This window comes from Lepus europaeus, chromosome 1 (assembly GCF_033115175.1).
Source record: "Lepus europaeus isolate LE1 chromosome 1, mLepTim1.pri, whole genome shotgun sequence".
Classification (NCBI taxonomy): Eukaryota; Metazoa; Chordata; class Mammalia; order Lagomorpha; family Leporidae; genus Lepus; species Lepus europaeus.
The window spans coordinates 92,058,589-92,076,588 of record NC_084827.1 but is presented as its reverse complement, the minus strand read 5'-3'; positions in this window follow the sequence as shown (position 1 = coordinate 92,076,588).

Here is an 18,000-nt window from a genome sequence, read left to right as displayed (position 1 = left end):
AAGCCAGGGACTGGGCACCTGTGTTTAAGTACAGAGTCCATGATCTGCACTCTGTGTCCTACTGCAGCTGCAAACCAGGAGTAGCAACCATCACTGCTAGGCTCACTTTGGTTTACAGTAAAAGCACTGAAAGAACAAGATCAACTTTAGTGTTGGGAATACTAATCAAGAGGGTTCATTTGTAGTCACACATGGTCAACCCTAATTTTGACCTCTGACACATAGCTTAAGCCGCAAGTCAGTACATTTGGTACTACCTCCAGATCTTGCTGTGAGTCTTTGGGTACTCAGCTTTCTTGGACCCATGCCCCCTCCTCCTCTGTGATATGAAGGAGTTACATGATTTTGTAAATAATAGAACTTTTCAACACTAACATTCCAAGAATCTAAAATTCATAGGAGAGTAAGAGCCTTCCCCACCCTCAATGCTCATGTAATTAATTTGCAACATGTTTTGAGGCACACTCTGAAATGTCCTGCCCAGTGATGCAGTTTAAGACCATTGTAGGTCTTGCAAATCAACTTCAGCCAAAGAAAAAGAAAAATGTATAAGCTGGCTACTTGGAAGCAGAGAAGAATTTGGAATTTGCAAAAAGGTAGACAAAAGACACTTTTATACCATTTCTGCAGCATGTTTTCTAATGCCTTTTATCTCATAGATCATCACAAAACACAAACCTCCAGGAATTTTCAATGGAATCTGTACTTTAGCCTGTTACAGTTCTTTCAGTGTCTTGTCTAAAGTTCACAATTTTCCCCAGTAGGATAATTTGACAAGAAATGTGGAGTGATTGGCATGCTTGTGCATTTGCTTTTATAAATTCTTTTATAAATTTGATATATATGGGATCTATTTTCTTCATAGATTGAGTTATTAGATACAATGAAAAAAGTCAAAGTAAATTTGAATTTCAAATAAATTGGGAATAAATTGAATACTTCCAAAATTACCTGAGGCATACTCACACTAAGAGATTATTCCTTGTTTATCAAGAATTTAAATGTAGCTAGATAGCCTCTATTTTCATTTGTTAGCATGGCTATCCATAGAAGGAAGAGTATCTTATTTGGCTTTTTGAGTGGAATATATGTCAAAGGTATCATGCACTGAAAAATTGACAATACGGGTTTATATTTATTTATTACTTTGTCCTTTTTAAAACTCCAGTGTTAAACATCTGGCATGCTATCAATGTATGTTCAGTGGACGTCATTGTGTTTAAATATCTTCAGTTGTAAGTCTCTCCTTTACTAAGGAAACACACACACAGACATGCACACATAACATTAAACTCATTCATAAAATCATAGAGATCCTAACCATGATATGAGGACTTCTAAAGGATGTAGCATATTCTGGCCTACATCTGGGTGGCTGTTCTTTGCACTAATTTAGAAATATTGCAGGCTGGCAGGCTTTAATCAAGAAATATGTTTCCCCTTAGGGGTGATTTGTTTAATTGGCTGTAGAAATGCTTTTTCCCTGCCTCAGAAAGCCTTTTTTGTTTGCTAACAGTGCAGTATCCCCACCCTAGCTGCAACGCCAAGGTTGGTGCCATGCCAAGTGCACTGACTCAGAACTCTTGTCGATAAGCTAGACCAGATGTCAGACATGAATTTACCTTCAGACAGGCACTTCACCTTTTTGGGTTGTGGTTATCTGCTACAGAGAATGTGTTGGAAGAGGTCATCTCTGTGAGTCCAAAGTTTCAAAGCAGGGATGGGCCTGGGAGAAGAAAGGAGTGTAGCACAAGAAAGTCTAAACGAGGGTTTCTGTTATACTTTCATTTCAAGGTTCCCCCTTCACAAGATCTGTTGGTCACAGTGAGACAGATCTGTCCAAAGAACAAGTTCATGTGCTTCTTCATTTAGTGGCAAGCAACCTCTAGATTCCAAAGAATTTAACATTTTGCTATTAAAAGCATAAAATTGAGTTCTAACACTAGAAAGCCTCAAAAATACTATGTCTATATGTTCCTAACTGGGGCTTGAACACAACTTAATTTTGAGTAAAATTTTCAGAATGATGAGAGGAAATGTGAAATCCAGGAAGCCACGCAAATAAACAGAGAAGCTGGTCCAGGTAACCATTAGATATGGAAAGCCAGACAATGGGTCCGGTCAGGAAGCCAGATGAGTCACACTGACTCATATGTCCATGTCACTGCAGAGACAATGCATATAGCAAAATGATGTGATCTGTTTTCAGACTGTGCTCATTCCTAGTCTTTAACCTTCATTATCCTTAATACTGTAGATGGGCCACTGATGTAATGAGCAGGATGCTGCAGAAAACATGTGAAGAAAAATATTGATATCCTTCCTCCACTTAACCTTGAAGAAAAGAGAAGGTATGAGTCTCATTACTTCCTTTCAAAGGGTAAAATCAAAGTTACTTCATTGTATTTTCCATAGATATATTTTGGTGAGAAAATTATGTCTATTTCAGACTCAGAGCCTCATGTCTGATGTCATTCAAAACAATTAAAGATATGCAATACCTCATAGAGAGAATTCCATACTGCTACTTGTACAGCAATGACTATTGGCTCCTGTTTCACCTAAAAATAGAGTTTTTTATTTTTATTACTTATATCCTCAAATGTATATGACTAGCTATATCACTATTCTTTCAAAAATGCAGTATGATACTTCAAATGTATACCTTTAACATAATAATTGCCCTTCATCCAAAGTCTAAAATATTTTCTCTCTCTCTCTTTTTTTTAAGGATATGGATTTTTTTTTTTACTGAGTCCCATCCTGAGGCAGAAAAGAGAATTAGAATCTGCAATGAGCACGTTTCTGGGTGGAGGTCGCTGCAATAGACAGGGTTACTGTTAGGAGGAAGAGAAGCAGCTCTTAAAAGCCCAGAAGTCGTCGTTCTTGATCCTTCCCTCTTCTGGTCCATTTCAATGATCACTTAGCATTAACAGATGAGTTGTTTGCTGTTGTAATTATCTTATTTCTGGTTTTTATTATCTCTTAGTTATTACCTTTAAAAAGAAAAGAGCAAATGGCTGATTTCCAAACAATCATGTTTCTAGGAACTCTTTCTGTGGCACTCTACCCTAAAAATTTGGCTAACTTTTTTTTTTTTAAATTTAGTAGAGGTGGATATGAGCCACAGGGTTAAGGGATTGTGTATCACATAATATTGTGCCTGGGTTTGAGTCCTGGCACAGTTCCTGACCCACCTTCCTGTTAATGTGCACCCTGGCTGGGTTTCTGCCACCCACAGGAGAGAGTTGGATTGGCCCTTGGTTTCTGCTAGGCCCTATCCTGGCTGTTGTGGACATTTAGGTAGTGGACCAAAAGATAAGAGATCTCTCTGACTTTCTCTCTCTCACTCCCTTTCAAATAAAATAAAGTAAGGCCGGCGCCGCGGCTCAACAGGCTAATCCTCCGCCTTGCGTGCCGGCACACCCGGTTCTAGTCCCGGTCAGGGCACCGGATTCTGTCCCGGTTGCCCCTCTTCCAGGCCAGCTCTCTGCTATGGCCCGGGAAGGCAGTGGAGGATGGCCCAAGTGCTTGGGCCCTGCACCCGCATGGGAGACCAGGAGAAGCACCTGGCTCCTGCCATCGGATCAGCGCGGTGCGCCGGCCGCAGCAGCCATTGGAGGGTGAACCAATGGCAAAAAGGAAGACCTTTCTCTCTGTCTCTCCCTCTCACTACCCACTCTGTCTGTAAAAAAAAAATAAATAAAACAAATAAAATAAAAAAGTAAAGTGAAATAAAAAACTAATTCAGTGAAAAATTACATTCAAATTTAGAGTTTGTGCTGAATTTTTGTCTTTCTTTTAAAGCCAATTCCCTTTTATATCTTTCACATTTTTAAACTAACTAACCTTAGGAAAAAGAAAAGAAATCATTGCATTTTGTTTTTTGAATCTTTCTGGGTGTTTATTATAGGATTCAGTAATTCATAAAGAAGAAAGTTTTCCTTATCATTGTCACCAATTAGTTTTGTTTAATGGTTGAAATTAGAGATACGCAGTACCAATAGAATTCTTCTAAGGGTAGGATAGCACATAAACTTTTTTTTAAAAAAAATATTTATTTATTTGAAAGTCAGAGTTACACAGAGAGAGGAGAGGCAGAGAGAGAGATAGGTCTTCCATCTGCTGCTTCACTCCCAAATTTGCTACAATGGCCGGAACTGCGCCAATCTGAAGCCAGGATCAGGAGGGTCTCCCACGGCATATGTAGGGGTCCAAGGACTTGGGCCATCTTCTACTGCTTTCCTAGGCCATAGTAGAGAGCTGGATTGGAAGAGGAGCAGCCAGGACTCAAATAGGCACCCATATGGGATGCCAGCACTGCAGGTGGTGGCTTTATCCACTACACCACAGCCCCAGCCCCAATAGTACATAAACATTTGGGGGAAACAATGACCCTTTTAACAAAACTTTACTTGAATGTTTTAAGTTTGGCATAATATTTTAATGTTTTAGGTTTGACATAGTATTGAACTTTTAAAGTACACACCTGCATATTCTGCCAGCTGAACTATTAAGACTAGAAAACATTCAGTATGAATGTAACAGGAAAAACCCCCACATTAACAGTTTATCTTTATTGTATTTTTATTTGGTATTCCTGGGTACAAGTATCCCATGCTAGAAATCTGAGGCCAAGCCCGAGGAGGACAATGCAATAATTTGATGAATGAGACTAGTGAAACAAGTAGGAAGAAAGTATTTTAAATGGCAATATATTATCTCAAAATGAAAAGAGAGTAAGCCAGCAAAGCCCTTACAAATATAGATATATGTCTATTTAATACACAGCTTTCTTCTTCAGGCAGAAAATCATTTAAAAAGCTTTTAAGGAAATAATTATATTAGTGCCATACTAGGAAGCTGAAGTAGAAAACTAAAATAGTTACTGATTTGAATAAAGTCACCCTATCTTCCATTTGGAAAAGTAAAATCAAAAACAAAAATAAGCACACAAACACAATACCAAAATTTAGATGTCAACCATCACATTTTCCAAATGAGAGACATTTTTGAGGAGTTAGTGATTATCTTTGCTTTAAAGAAATAAGTTTGTCTCCTTTGAAATACAAATCAAATACTATTTTTCTTATAAAAGCACTCTTATAAAGACAAGAAGGAAGAGAGTGGCTGAGTTCAGCAAATATTTCTTTTCATTTCTAGATTACATCCCTGTCTATTTTCAATTGCTTTCTCAAATTAAGTTCAGGTGAATAAATATGGCGTCAGCATGAAAGACTCATGGGAATCCAGGCTTCCAACCCTGCATTACTTTATCCACATTTTTCTTCTTGTAATTGTTTGAAAATTTGCTTCTGCAATTTACATGGCAAATCTATTAAGAGAATATGGACTGCTATCATCTCCCTGTGTTGCTATATTTTGTCTTTTCCACCTAACCAACCTGGCATCTCTATAACTTTTTCACAGTGCACTAAACAAAACCAAGTAGAACTAAATATGAGGGGAAGTAATCATTTTCACCTCTTACAATATTGACCTGAATGAATTTCCTGAAATTTAGCAGATTTTAAATACATTTTAAAAGGTCATGTTTCCCACCTTAGCAACAACTTCTGAAACATACCCCTGTATTTTGTGTCCAAATTGGCCTCTGTCTATTATTCTAATTATTGCAGTAAAACACATAATGAAGATACAGTCTCTCTCTTCTTACTTGGTTGATTTCCAGACCTTAGAAGTTAACCATACTGGTATTAGTAAGTCTGAGTTTTGTATGCAGTTCGATCTCAATCTATCAAGCTGCGAGCACCATGCTTAGCATCCTGGAGGCATTCGGTTTTTGTGTCTCTGGAAGCCTGGAGGAAAAAACACCATCTTGAGTCTCATGCACCCTTCATTTTCTACTCAACCCAAAATTCAGAGGAATTCTAAGCAAGATTGTACACTCTTTTTGCACTGAGATTGGTTCATTCCTACAAGTTGCCCTTTTTCCTTTCTCAAGATGTTAACATCCGGCCGGCGCCGCGGCTCACTAGGCTAATCCTCCGCCTTGCGGCGCCGGCACACCAGGTTCTAGTCCCGGTTGGGGCACCGATCCTGTCCCGGTTGCCCCTCTTCCAGGCCAGCTCTCTGCTGTGGCCAGGGAGTGCAGTGGAGGATGGCCCAAGTGCTTGGGCCCTGCACCCCATGGGAGACAGGAGAAGCATCTGGCTCCTGCCATCGGATCAGCGCAGTGCGCCGGCCGCAGCGCGCCAACTGCGGCGGCCATTGGAGGGTGAACCAACGGCAAAAAGGAAGACCTTTCTGTCTGTCTCTCTCTCACTGTCCACTCTGCCTGTCAAAAATAAAAAAAAAAAATTAAAAAAAAAAGATGTTAACATCCTCTGTGTTCATTATGCTGCAGTGCTGTGCCCCTCCTAATGTATTTACAACCCCTGAAAAAGTCAAATATTTGAAAGCAAACCCAGAATTCCTGGTTCTAATCGAGATATATGGACTTGGTGCCACAAACTTGAGATATTCTCTCTCTCTCTCTTTCTCTCTCTCTCTCTCTGTATCTCTCTCTCTTTTCTGTAACTCTACTTTCCAAGTAAATAAATAGATCTCTTAAAAAAAGGGGGGTGTCCTGTGTTGAAACAGGAAAAGTCAAAATAGAAGCAGTATGAGGTACCTGAGTAGAAGACTCTATAAGAGCATTTTATCCTCTAACTTCATTATTTTCAAAATATATTTAGGGTTCTAAAACTGAAAAAGAAAAGACCTTTTAGCCGAATGGTTAAGATGTCCATGTACCACACTGGACTTCCTGGGTTCAGTTCCCAGCTCTGTCTTTAATCCGTTTGTGTGGATTTTTGCACAAGGTGTAATGTGGGGATTGTGCTTCATATTTTTTGCATGTAAAATTCCAGTTTTATGAGAATCATTTGTTGAAGAGACTGTCTTGCTCCAGGATTGGTTTTAGCTCATTGGTCAAATAGAAGTTGGTTGTAGATGCTTGGATTGATATCTGGCATTTCTATTCTGTTCCATTGGTCTATCCATCTTTTTTTTGTACCAAACCAGGCTGTTTTGATTACAACTGCCTTGTAGTATGCAATGAAATCTGGTATTGTGATGCCTCTAACTTTGTCTTTGTTGTATAAGATTGCTTTAGTATTCAAGGTCTCCAGTATTTCCATATGAATTTTAGCATCATTTTTTGGCTAGAATTTTTTGAGGATTTTTGCATCTATGTTCATCAGGGAAATTGGTCTGTAATTATCTTTCTCTATGACATGAGGATTCCAACGCTTTTTTTAAACATTTTTTTTGACAGGCAGAGTGGACAGTGAGAGAGAGAGAGACAGAGAGAAAGGTTTTCCTTTACAGTTGGTTCACCCCTCAATGGCTGCTGCAGCCGGTGCACCGTGATGATCCAAAGCCAGGAGCCAGGTGCTTCTCCTGGTCTCCCATGCAGGTGCAGGGCCCAAGCACTCGGACCATCCTCCACTGCCTTCCTGGGCCACAGCAGAGAGCTGGCCTGGAAGAGGAGCAACCGGGAAAGAATCTGGCCCCCTGACCAGGATTAGAACCTGGTGTGCTGGCACCACAGGTGGAGGATTTCCATTGCTTTTTAAAATAACTTGAGAAGAATTGGAGTTAGTTCTTCTTTAAGTGACTAGTAGAATTCAGCAGTGAGGCCATCCAATCTTGGGCTTTTCTTTATTAGGAGGGTCATTATTACTGATTCAATTTCCATCCTGGTTAGGGATCTATTTGGGTTTTCATGTCTTCCTGGCTCAATTTGGATAGGCTGTATGTGTCCAGGAATCTATCCATTTCTTCTAGGTTTCCCAGTTTGTTGGCATACAGCTCTTTGTAGTAATTTCTGATGATTCTTTTTTATTTCTGTGGTGTTTGTTGTTAAATTTCCTTTTTCACATCTAATTTTATTGATTTGGGTTTTCTCCTTTTTTTGGTTAGTTGGCCAAAGTTGTGTCAATTTTGTTTATTTTCAGAAAACCAGCTCTGCATTTTGCTGATCTTTTGTATTATTTATTTCAACTTTGTTGATTTCTGCTCTAATTTTAATTGTTTCTTTTCTCCTACTATCTCTGAGTTTGGTTTGCCGTTGTTTTTCTGATCCTTGAGATGCATTGACAGATCACTTGTTTGGTATCTTTCCAATTTCTTGATGTAGGCACAAAATTCTATAAATTTTTCTCTTACCACTGTTTTTGGTGTATCCCATAGGTTTTGATATGTTGTGCTGTCATCTTCACTTCTTTCCAGAAATTTTTTTATTTCCCTTTGATTTATCCTATGATCCACTATTAATTCAGGAGCATATGGTGCAGTCTTCATGTGTTTGCATATGTTCTAGAGATTCATGAGTTGGCTGATTTCCAGCTTCATTCTGTTGTGTTCTGAGAAGATGCTTGGAGTCATTTTGATTTTTTGGATTTTCTGAGACTTGTTTTATGGCATAGTACCTGATCAATCCTAGAGAAAGTTCCATGCACTGGTGAGAAGAATGTGTATTCTAAAACTGTAGGATGATAAGTTCTGTAGATATCAGTTAGGTCCATTTGGCCTATAGTATCAACTAACTCTGCTGTTTCCTTGCTTATTTTTGGTCTGGTTGATGGGTCCATTGCTGAAAGTGGAGTATTAAAATCCCCCATTACTATTGTATTTGAATCTATGTCTCCTTTAGATCACTTAACATTTCTTTAAATAGCCAGGTGCCCTGTAATTTGGTGCATATACATTGATAATAGTTACATCTTCCTGTTGAATCAATCCCTTAATCATTGCATAGTGCCTTTCTTTGTCTCTTGTAACAGTTTTTAGGTTAAAGTTTATTTTGTCTGATATTAGGATGGCTACAATAGCTCTTTTTTGGTTTCTGTTGGCCTGGAATATCTTTTTCCATCCTCTCAGTCTACATGTATCATTGTTGGTGAGATATGTTTCTCGTAGGCAGCAAATAAATCAGTTTTGTTTTTTAATCCATTCAGCCACTCAGTCTGTGTCTTTTAACTGGAGAGTTGAGGCCATTTACATTCAAGGTGACTATTGGTAAGTAACAACTTTGCCCTGCCAGTTTTTCAAATATATTCCTACTTTTTATATTTTTTAATTTGAATTTCCTTTGAATTTTTACTCGCTGGCTTTCTTCCTTTTCCTTCTTTCCTAGTGATGACCATGTTTCTGTGTTTCTGTGTGTAGCACATCATTAAGCATCTTTTTTAGGGCTGGATGGGTAGTGACAAATTCTTTTGATTTCTGTTTGTTATTGAAGGTCTTTATTTCACCTTCATTCATAAATGAAAGCTTTGCAAGGTATAGTATTCTAGATTGACAATTTTTTTCTCTTAAGCCTTGAAGTATATCTTGCCATTCTCTCCTAGCCAATATGGTTTCTGATAAGAACACCACTGTGAGTCTAATTGGAGATCCTCTGAAATTAGTCAGGCGTTTCTCTCATGCACATTTTAGTATCTTTTATTTATGCTTTACTGTGGTAGGTTTGATTAAAATATGTCGTGATGAAGATCTTTTTTGGTCATGTCTATTTGGAGTTCTATGTACTTCCTGTAATTGGATGTCTCTTCATTTCTCCAAATTAGGGAAGTTTTCCATTATTATTTCACTAAAAAGGCCTTCTACAACTTTCTCTCTTTCCACACCTGCTGGAACTCCTAGAACCTAGGAGCTATTTGATAGTGTCCTGTAGATTCCCAATCTTTTTTTTTATTTTTCTAATTTCCTCTTCTTGTTTTTGGTTTGACTGTATGATTCCCTGTGCTTTGTCTTCTAAGCTGGATATTCTTTCTTACGCTTCACCAATCTGTTGTTAGGCTTTCCACTGTATTTTTTATTTGTTCTAATGAATTCTTCATTTCATTTTGATTTCTATTTAATATTTTAATTTAATGGGAGAAATTTTCTTTCATGTCATGTATAGATTTCAGCAGTCATGCATTTGCTTCTAATTACCTCTATGTAATGTTATGATCAATTTTTTTTTAATTCTGCTTCTGGCATTTCCTCAATCTCATCATCTTCACAATCTAGTATTGAAGTGCTGTGTTCTTTTGGGAACGTCATGTTGTCTTCCTATTTTTGTTTCTTGAATTGGTGCATTTGTTATTTGGCATTTGTGGAGATACTTGTTGGTTTCTTCTTTGTTTTTTTTGCTTTGGCAGTTTTTACCTTTGTACTATGCCTCTGAGATAAGTAGTCTGCTTTCAGTGAATATCTAGAAGCAGGTGGTGGATGTGGCCAGGGAGCTCTGAAATTTATTCTGCTCAGCTGAGCTGGTCTCCTCAAGGGAGACCAGAACCTGAGTGCTAACTACAGTGGGTATAATATTCACCCACTCTGCCCCAAGGACCACACAAAGGGTCTGTGAAGTCCTCAATGTAAGCTCAGATTCCCCAGCAATGTCCCTAACCAGGTAACCAGGAAGCCCTGAGCATGTGGATTCTCCCACAGTGACTGCCTAAAGTCCCAGCCACACCATGAGTCCTCCCACACAGCCTCAGTTTTTTTCACAGTCCTGGCACACAGGCCTCCCACAGTCACAAGCACCCAGTCCCCTATTAGTTCTCTCAACCAGAGTCAGGATTCTTTACTCAGCTGGCTGCTGGGTGTGGACATGAGCTGCTACATGGCTGCTACGTATGTCCAAAATGGTGCCTCGTTACAGCACACCAATGTAAGGTGATCAGGAAGAAAGAAACATGTCCCTCCTTTTTTTTCCTCTTCTAGATTGGCAGGTACAGTATCCCCCATGGGGCTCCAAGCAGGGTTCCCTCTAGGCTCTTCCTGCAGCTTTATGGCCAGTGGCTTGGGCTGCTGCAGTCTGGTCTCACCTCACTCCGCACCGCTGGTGCACAGGCTCTTAGCTGCTGGAGTCCTGAGTTGTGCGTACCCACGCCCTCCAAGTAGGTCCACTCTGTCCTTCTAATTTGCATAGAGTTTCCTCTGATATTTTCTCCTTAACTCTTTCCTGAGACTGCAGTCTCTCCACTTTGTTTAAACTATCTTCTCCTAGACTAGAGCCATAAGCTCTCTCTGTACTCTGTCATCTTGGAAGCTCCATTAATATTTTTAATATTTACAATGAATTGAAGTTTAAGACCCTGTTTAGGCAGTGCTGGCTAAGCACATTTATAGGAGATCCATTTTATGCAGCAGAAAGGAGTAAACCAGGATGCCCAGCTCTATCTTCTACTGAATCATGATTAACTACTTCAAACTTAAATGCGCCACATACCTAGAGAGTCTGAGAGAAAGGCAAAAAATGACTTCAATGGAGTTTTCATTACAATCAGAGAAGGGTAGGGAGAAGTTTGGAGGTTCTGAAGTTGGATATTCCAGAAATTTTTCAGAAGAGCTAAAGCCAATTATAAATGCTATAAATGAGACCTGACTCCATCCCTCAGAGTCCCTGGGAAGGACAATTGGAGTATGGTGTGGGACCAGGGGCAGGGAGTAGTTTCCATCTCAGCTGAGCATGGTGGGTGTGTTGCTTTGTCAGGCAGGTCTCACCTTTCAGCAGGTGTGAGTAATTGAGGGACTGCATGCTGCTTCTCATATCAGCAATACAGACCCATGGGAACCGGTTCACACAGGGCCAGGAGGGAATTGAAGTGACCTGCTGGCTTAAAGTTGTGGCCTCAAAACCATGACTGTATTTTGCAGCATTGATGATAAAATGTCTGTAAACAGTTAGAGCAGTTAGTGTTTTATTTTATATTTGGATTGATATAAACACTGTTTATCAGTGTATGTGATATGCATTTGCTAGTGTATTGGTAACATTTGTGAGAGGAAGTGTTTTGTGGTTCTTTTAAGCCCTGGGACTCTCAAGAAATGAAAGGGAAGGGGTTGGTTTCAGCTCATTTGCTTCATATAATTACAGGTCATTGGAGAAGTTCCTGTTCTAAGGGTTACCACCTCGGTGTTTCTGTGACCACATATGAAGGCAGCTCTACTTTGCACAAGAGCAATCAGACCTTTTCCTTTAAGTGATATCAGTGATGAGTGATGTGTGTGGGAGCATAGATATTGTGTCTTCCTGGGGTTACGTTTCCTTCTGCAACACCTGACCCCCTTGGGTTCTGAAGTCATTAGGTGCCACCCCACACCTCATTTGTCAGATTGGAAGGAGTCCAAGGCACTGCAGAGCAAACTGATCTGTAAAGCAGGGGCGATCACAGGACCTAGGGCAGAGATTGGATGCCTGACTTAAGCAAGTCCTGGCTTCTTCATTCCATATCTAAACTAAGTGCCTACCCAAGATGTAAGGGTAACATGGCACTTGGCTGAATTAAATTGAGCAGCCAACCCAATTCCCATATGCTTTCCTAGAGTAAACGTAGAAGCACTTTATTGCTTTCCCTCATCAAACCAGGAAGCATTTGCATCAGCCAAAGTGCAGGTAAAGGGGAGATTTGACAATTGTCTAGTAGTGACTATGATCTGACTTGCATTTTGAGCACTTAAATCATCTGAATATTAGCTGAACAATCATTACTTGTCTGTCTTGTTCATTGCTTAAGTGATTATGGATATTGTTTAATGAGATAAACACAAATGTATTTTCAATAACTATTTTAACAAAATAATATGAAAATTAAATAAAACATTATTTAATGAAACCCACTGAAACTTTATTTTTAATTTAATCAAAATTTTTGCAGAAGATGTCCATGTGTCGCAATTGTGTCTCTGCAGAGCATCTATTTAAGTGGTGTTGTGAGTCACTTTATGAAGAGACAGCCAAAACAAGGAACTTCCGTCTGCTTGTGGTGATCCCTGTCTGTCCCTCTAACCTTTGGAAGGAAGCCACTCTGTTTACTTGGTCGCATTTCAGTCCCCAGCAGTAGATTGGCCAGTTTTGTTTCCTTTGTCTCATCTGTGAACCTGCCACAGTTTCACAGAGGGTAGAAAAGAGGAAGCTCGTGTGCTTCTGGACAGTTCAGGTGCCAGGGCTCAGAGCCCACATGTAACTGTGGGTGGGAGGCATGGTTCAAAGCTTCTGTCTTCCTAATGGTTTACAAATGGCTCTCCTCCCAGGAGGGAGAGTGAGAAACAACTAGGAAGTGTGAGAAATGGCTCTTAGCTGGCCCAGGGACCTCGGGCCTGGGTGCACATCCAAAGGAATGCAGCAGATGCTTCAATGCCAGGCTTGCTGTTCTGAGATGGTATCCAAATGCCTGGCTGCAGAGGTGAGCTGTAGCCAAGTAGATTCCAGAAGTCTCACGGAAACAGCATCTGCTGCTGCTTCCGCTTCTTGCCTTAGCTCATTCAAACCCCTGCTGCACAAAATGAGTATGAAAAGATAACCTCTGAACCACTGAAGTGAGGTGGTTGTCTTGGGCTGGAGGAATCATTCAGATCACGTGTGTTTTTGTTTTTGCCCTAATAGCTGTGTATGTAATGAACTCCACCCTTGCAAGCTTTTCTTCATGCTTTCATCAAATAGTCTTGGGTACGTCATGTCCCAGGAATGCTGCATGTGGCTGTCTGGGTCTGTGGCTACTGCGGTGGCTACTGTCTATTAGTAACTGCTAAAACAGTCAACCAACAAACTCTGTCCCCACCACAAGCTTTGACTACTCAGAGCAATCAGGATAAGCATAACTAACCAGACACCAAGTCTGGGGTAGTGGTTTTCCGTAGAGCCCCACAGAAGTGTGCAGGGACCACCCTGGGACTGGGTAGGCAAGAAGAATCCTGAAACTCCCCTCACCCACTTACAGGACAGCCTTGCTCAGCTCTTACAAAATTGCTGCTTTTAGGGTTGTTTGAAGATGTATTGAACTTAGCTGCAAGATTTGTTTGAAGAAAAAGTCTAGACAACATCTGATTATTAAAAAAAATAACTTCTATATGGATTTAATTTGCTACCTGCCACCCCACCCTCCATACATGAGACACTGCAAAACACAGACAAGCAAATACTTGGAATTATTTATGCTTATTTGGAGTTTTTGAGTCACCACATTTGCACTGACTACAACAAAGCACTATTGTCAGTTCTCACACAATTCTTTTTTTTAAAGATTTATTTATTTATTTGAAAGGCAGAGCTACAGAGAGGCAGAGAGAGAGAGAGAGAGAGAGAGAGAGAGAGAGAGAGAATCTTCTTTTGCTGGCTCACTCCACAAATGACTGCAATGACTGGGGCCAGGCCAAAGCCAGGAGACTTGAAGTCTGTCCAGGTCTCCTATATAAGTATAGAGGCACAAGCAGTTGGGTCATCTTCTGCTGCTTTCCCAGGTGCATTAGCAGGTAGCTGGATCAGAAGTGGAGCAGCTAGGACACTAACGAATGTCCACATGGGAATGCTGGCTCTGCAGGTGGTGGCTTCACCCATTTTGCCACAATTCTGGCCCCTTAACCTTCCTTTTTACTACCTAGCTCCATTCACTGTGTGCACAAAACTGGTTTCCCAGAGTGCTTGTCAAGGTCCCTGATTTTATCGTCATGTCTGATACTTCGTTTCCTTACATTCTGTGAGTCACTTCTCTCAGATCAACTTTACCCCCTTGCTGTGATTCAGGACTTCAATCACTGATACCTGGATTACAAGTCTGCCTAGGTTTTCCTTCCAAGCAGAGAAGTGTGGACCAGATGCGATGGCATTCAAGATGAGGGGGCATGAGGGGTATGCATACCTCTTGAAAGACCAACAGTCAGGAACCAGGAGTCAGGAGAAAGGATTCAGGTTTCCTGGGTGATCAGGAGAGTCAAGATCTCTGTGGAGGATGTGTGACCAGGACACTCAACCTCCCCTGCTGCACTATGGTAACCCCTCAGATAGCCAGGGGGAAATGGATGATAATTTGGTGATGCCATATTGCTTCCAGTAGGAATTGATCTGGAAAATAACTGTACTGGCACTTTGACTGGTCCGCAGCTGTACCTCTTTAGCACCATTCTTCACCCTACCATCCCTCAAAGCTCTGCTCAAGCTTCGTTTCCTCTGTGAAAGCATCCCTACAGATGTGGCCATTTCCTGACTTCTTTCCACCTCTCGTCTGCAGGTGCCCAGTAGTCTCCCCAGTCAAACTGCTGGGGCCTTTCCTTTACTGTGTGTTTTCTTATCAGGAATTTTACTAATTGCTTAATTGCCTCTTAGGTGTATTAGACCAAGAACATGGCAACGTGCTTTTCTTTTTCCTTCTCTTTTAGATACATAGTAGATATCCAAGAAATAGGAAATGCTAAATAGAATTGTGATGGGGCCGGCAGTATGGCATAGCGGTTAAAGCCGCAGCCTGCAGTGATGGCATCCCATATGGAGCCGGTTCAAGTCCTGGCTGCTCCACTTCTGATACAGCTCTCTGCTATGGCCTGGGATAGCAGTAGAAGATGGTCCAAGTCCTTAGGCCCCTGCACCTGCGTGGGAAGCCTGGAAGAAGCTCCTGACTGCTGGCTTCATATCAACACAGCTCTGGCCATTTCAGCCAATTGGGGAGTGAAACAGTGGACGGAAGACTTCTCTCTCTCTCTCTCTTTCTCTCTCTCTCTTTCTTTCTCTCTGTGTAACTCTGTCAAATAAATAAGTAAATCTTTAAAAAATTAAAATGTGATCAAACCATTAATTTAGGAGAAATAGCGTGTAGAGAATCTGTCCTTTGCCACTTTTTGTCTAAGCCTTTATGCAAATTTTAAAAATCATGGAAAGTTCTTTTATAAATGAGGAACTATCCATGAGGAAGGATATCTACCTAAAGATTATTTGTGGTTATGCTTTTCTGTTTATTGTTTGCTTAGAAATATTCCCTGATCTTGTGTGAATGTGTGAGTGTGTGTGTGTGTGTCATTGCTTCTTTTTTTAAGATTTGTTTATTTTATTGAAAGAGATACAGAGAGAGACAGAAATGGAGGGATCTTCCACATGCTGGTTCAGTCTCCAAGTGGCTGCAAGGACCAGTGCTGAGCCAGGCCTAAGCCAAGTGCCAGGAGTTTCATCTGGGTCCCCCATGTGGGTATTTTGGGTCCAAGCACTGGGGCCAGCCTCTGCTGCTATTTCCAGGCCACTGGGCGGGGAGCTGTAGTGGAAGTGGAGCAACCATGACAGCAACCCATCCAGGCAGCAGCTCTACTTGCTATGTCACAATGCCAGCCCATGCCATTGCTTCTTCCCTCACTCTGGAAGAGTTTTCTAAGAAAATCCCTGCATTTCTGCTCTCTCTGAGGAGCAGACCAACACACCCATCCACTTTCTCTCATTCAGGTTTACATCTTGTTTGCAGCAAGCTGAATATAAAAATCCTGTCAGTGCAGAAATAATAGAAACAGCTTCCCATGGCTGTGACTTCTTTCCACAGGATGGCTGGGACATGACAACAGAGGAGCACTGTCATGAACCTTAATGTTTCTCTTTAATGGGGTGTACAGTGGGAGGAATTGCAGGAAGTGATATGCCGAGTAACTCCCACCAAGAGCTCTGAACTTATGAATTTTGCAGTCTTTTAAGTCAGGAGACACTATTTTGTTGATGGCAAAATAATAACATATTTTTATTGCAAAAAAATAGAATTCTTTCGTAAGAGATGTTACTGGGGACTTATTCCCTCGTCTAATGCTGAGAAAAGGAAACTTTAATGAGGGTTTCCTGGTCCAATTGTCTCTTCTCCAACTTCAAAATGTTTGCAGTCACACAAGGTTAAGATAATGACCATCAGGCCATTCCGTTCTTCACATTTCTGGTCAGAGATAAATGAGAAAAGGCCCCCCTGCTGTGCAAGCATCCTTTTTATTAATACTGGGTGAACAAGAATGTGAGCACATTTGGCTGCAGAGAAAACTAACAGAATTGGAAATGCAGGATATTAAAGCTCCAAGTCTAAGATCAGACTTTCAAAGAGCACGTGAGTAAAAAGAAAAAGTGCTATAGAAGAAACAGCAAAGTTGAATGAAAATATATCAATGTATTAGAACTGCAATGTGATACCAATTTATTCCATGGTTATGCCAAAGTGACCAGTGCATGTTTTTCTATGTAGAATATAATTAGATTGCCCCAAAAATGAGGACTTCTCACTCACACTGTCTCCAAGATAATTGGAACTCATACTATTCATCATTGCTTATGCGAACATTTGGCAATTAACTCCACATCTTCCAACATGTTTTTTATTCTTTTTTTTTTTTTTTTTTTTTTTTTTTGACAGGCAGAGTGGACAGTGAGAGAGAGAGAGAGAGACAGAGAGAAAGGTCTTCCTTTGCCGTTGGTTCACCCTCCAATGGCCGCCGCGGTAGCGCGCTGCGGCCGGCGCACCGCGCTGTTCCGATGGCAGGAGCCAGGTGCTTCTCCTGGTCTCCCATGGGGTACAGGGCCCAAACACTTGGGCCATCCTCCACTGCACTCCCTGGACACAGCAGAGAGCTGGCCTGGAAGAGGGGCAACCGGGACAGGATCGGTGCCCCGACCGGGACTAGAACCCGGTGTGCCGGCGCCGCAAGGCGGAGGATTAGCCTGTTGAGCCACGTATTCTTATATACTATAACTTAGCTCTTAGATTATTTTGTATTTTATCCACATTTATGACCTTTTTTTCCATTCATCATATAGAATAACATCAAAACTGGTAAGAGAAGCGTCTATGAAACCCCCCAAACTGGGTCCACTTGTCCAACAACACACAGCAATATAGTTACTAGCACCATGTGATGGTGAAAGAAAGGAGATGTTTATTGCCAAGTGCAGAGCAAGGACTCAGGCAATTATTACTTAATTCCTGGGCTCCCTGAGGAGTTGTGCTAAAGGTTCTTATAGACTGGATTGAATTTGTCTTGAGAGGTGTGTGTAGAGAACATGCCTAGGTCTCTGGCTAATGGGTAGTGTCTATGGCCTTTGTTCAATTAGTTAGTGATGCCAAATTTTTTAGAGTATTTTGACAAAGGCAAAGTGGGCTTCAGTCTGTCTACATGCACGTGCACTTTTTGCTCCAGGCCCAGCGTTCCTGGAAAACAAACCTTTTAAGACAATACTGAACATTAAGATGTTATCTATTGGAGAAATAAATGATC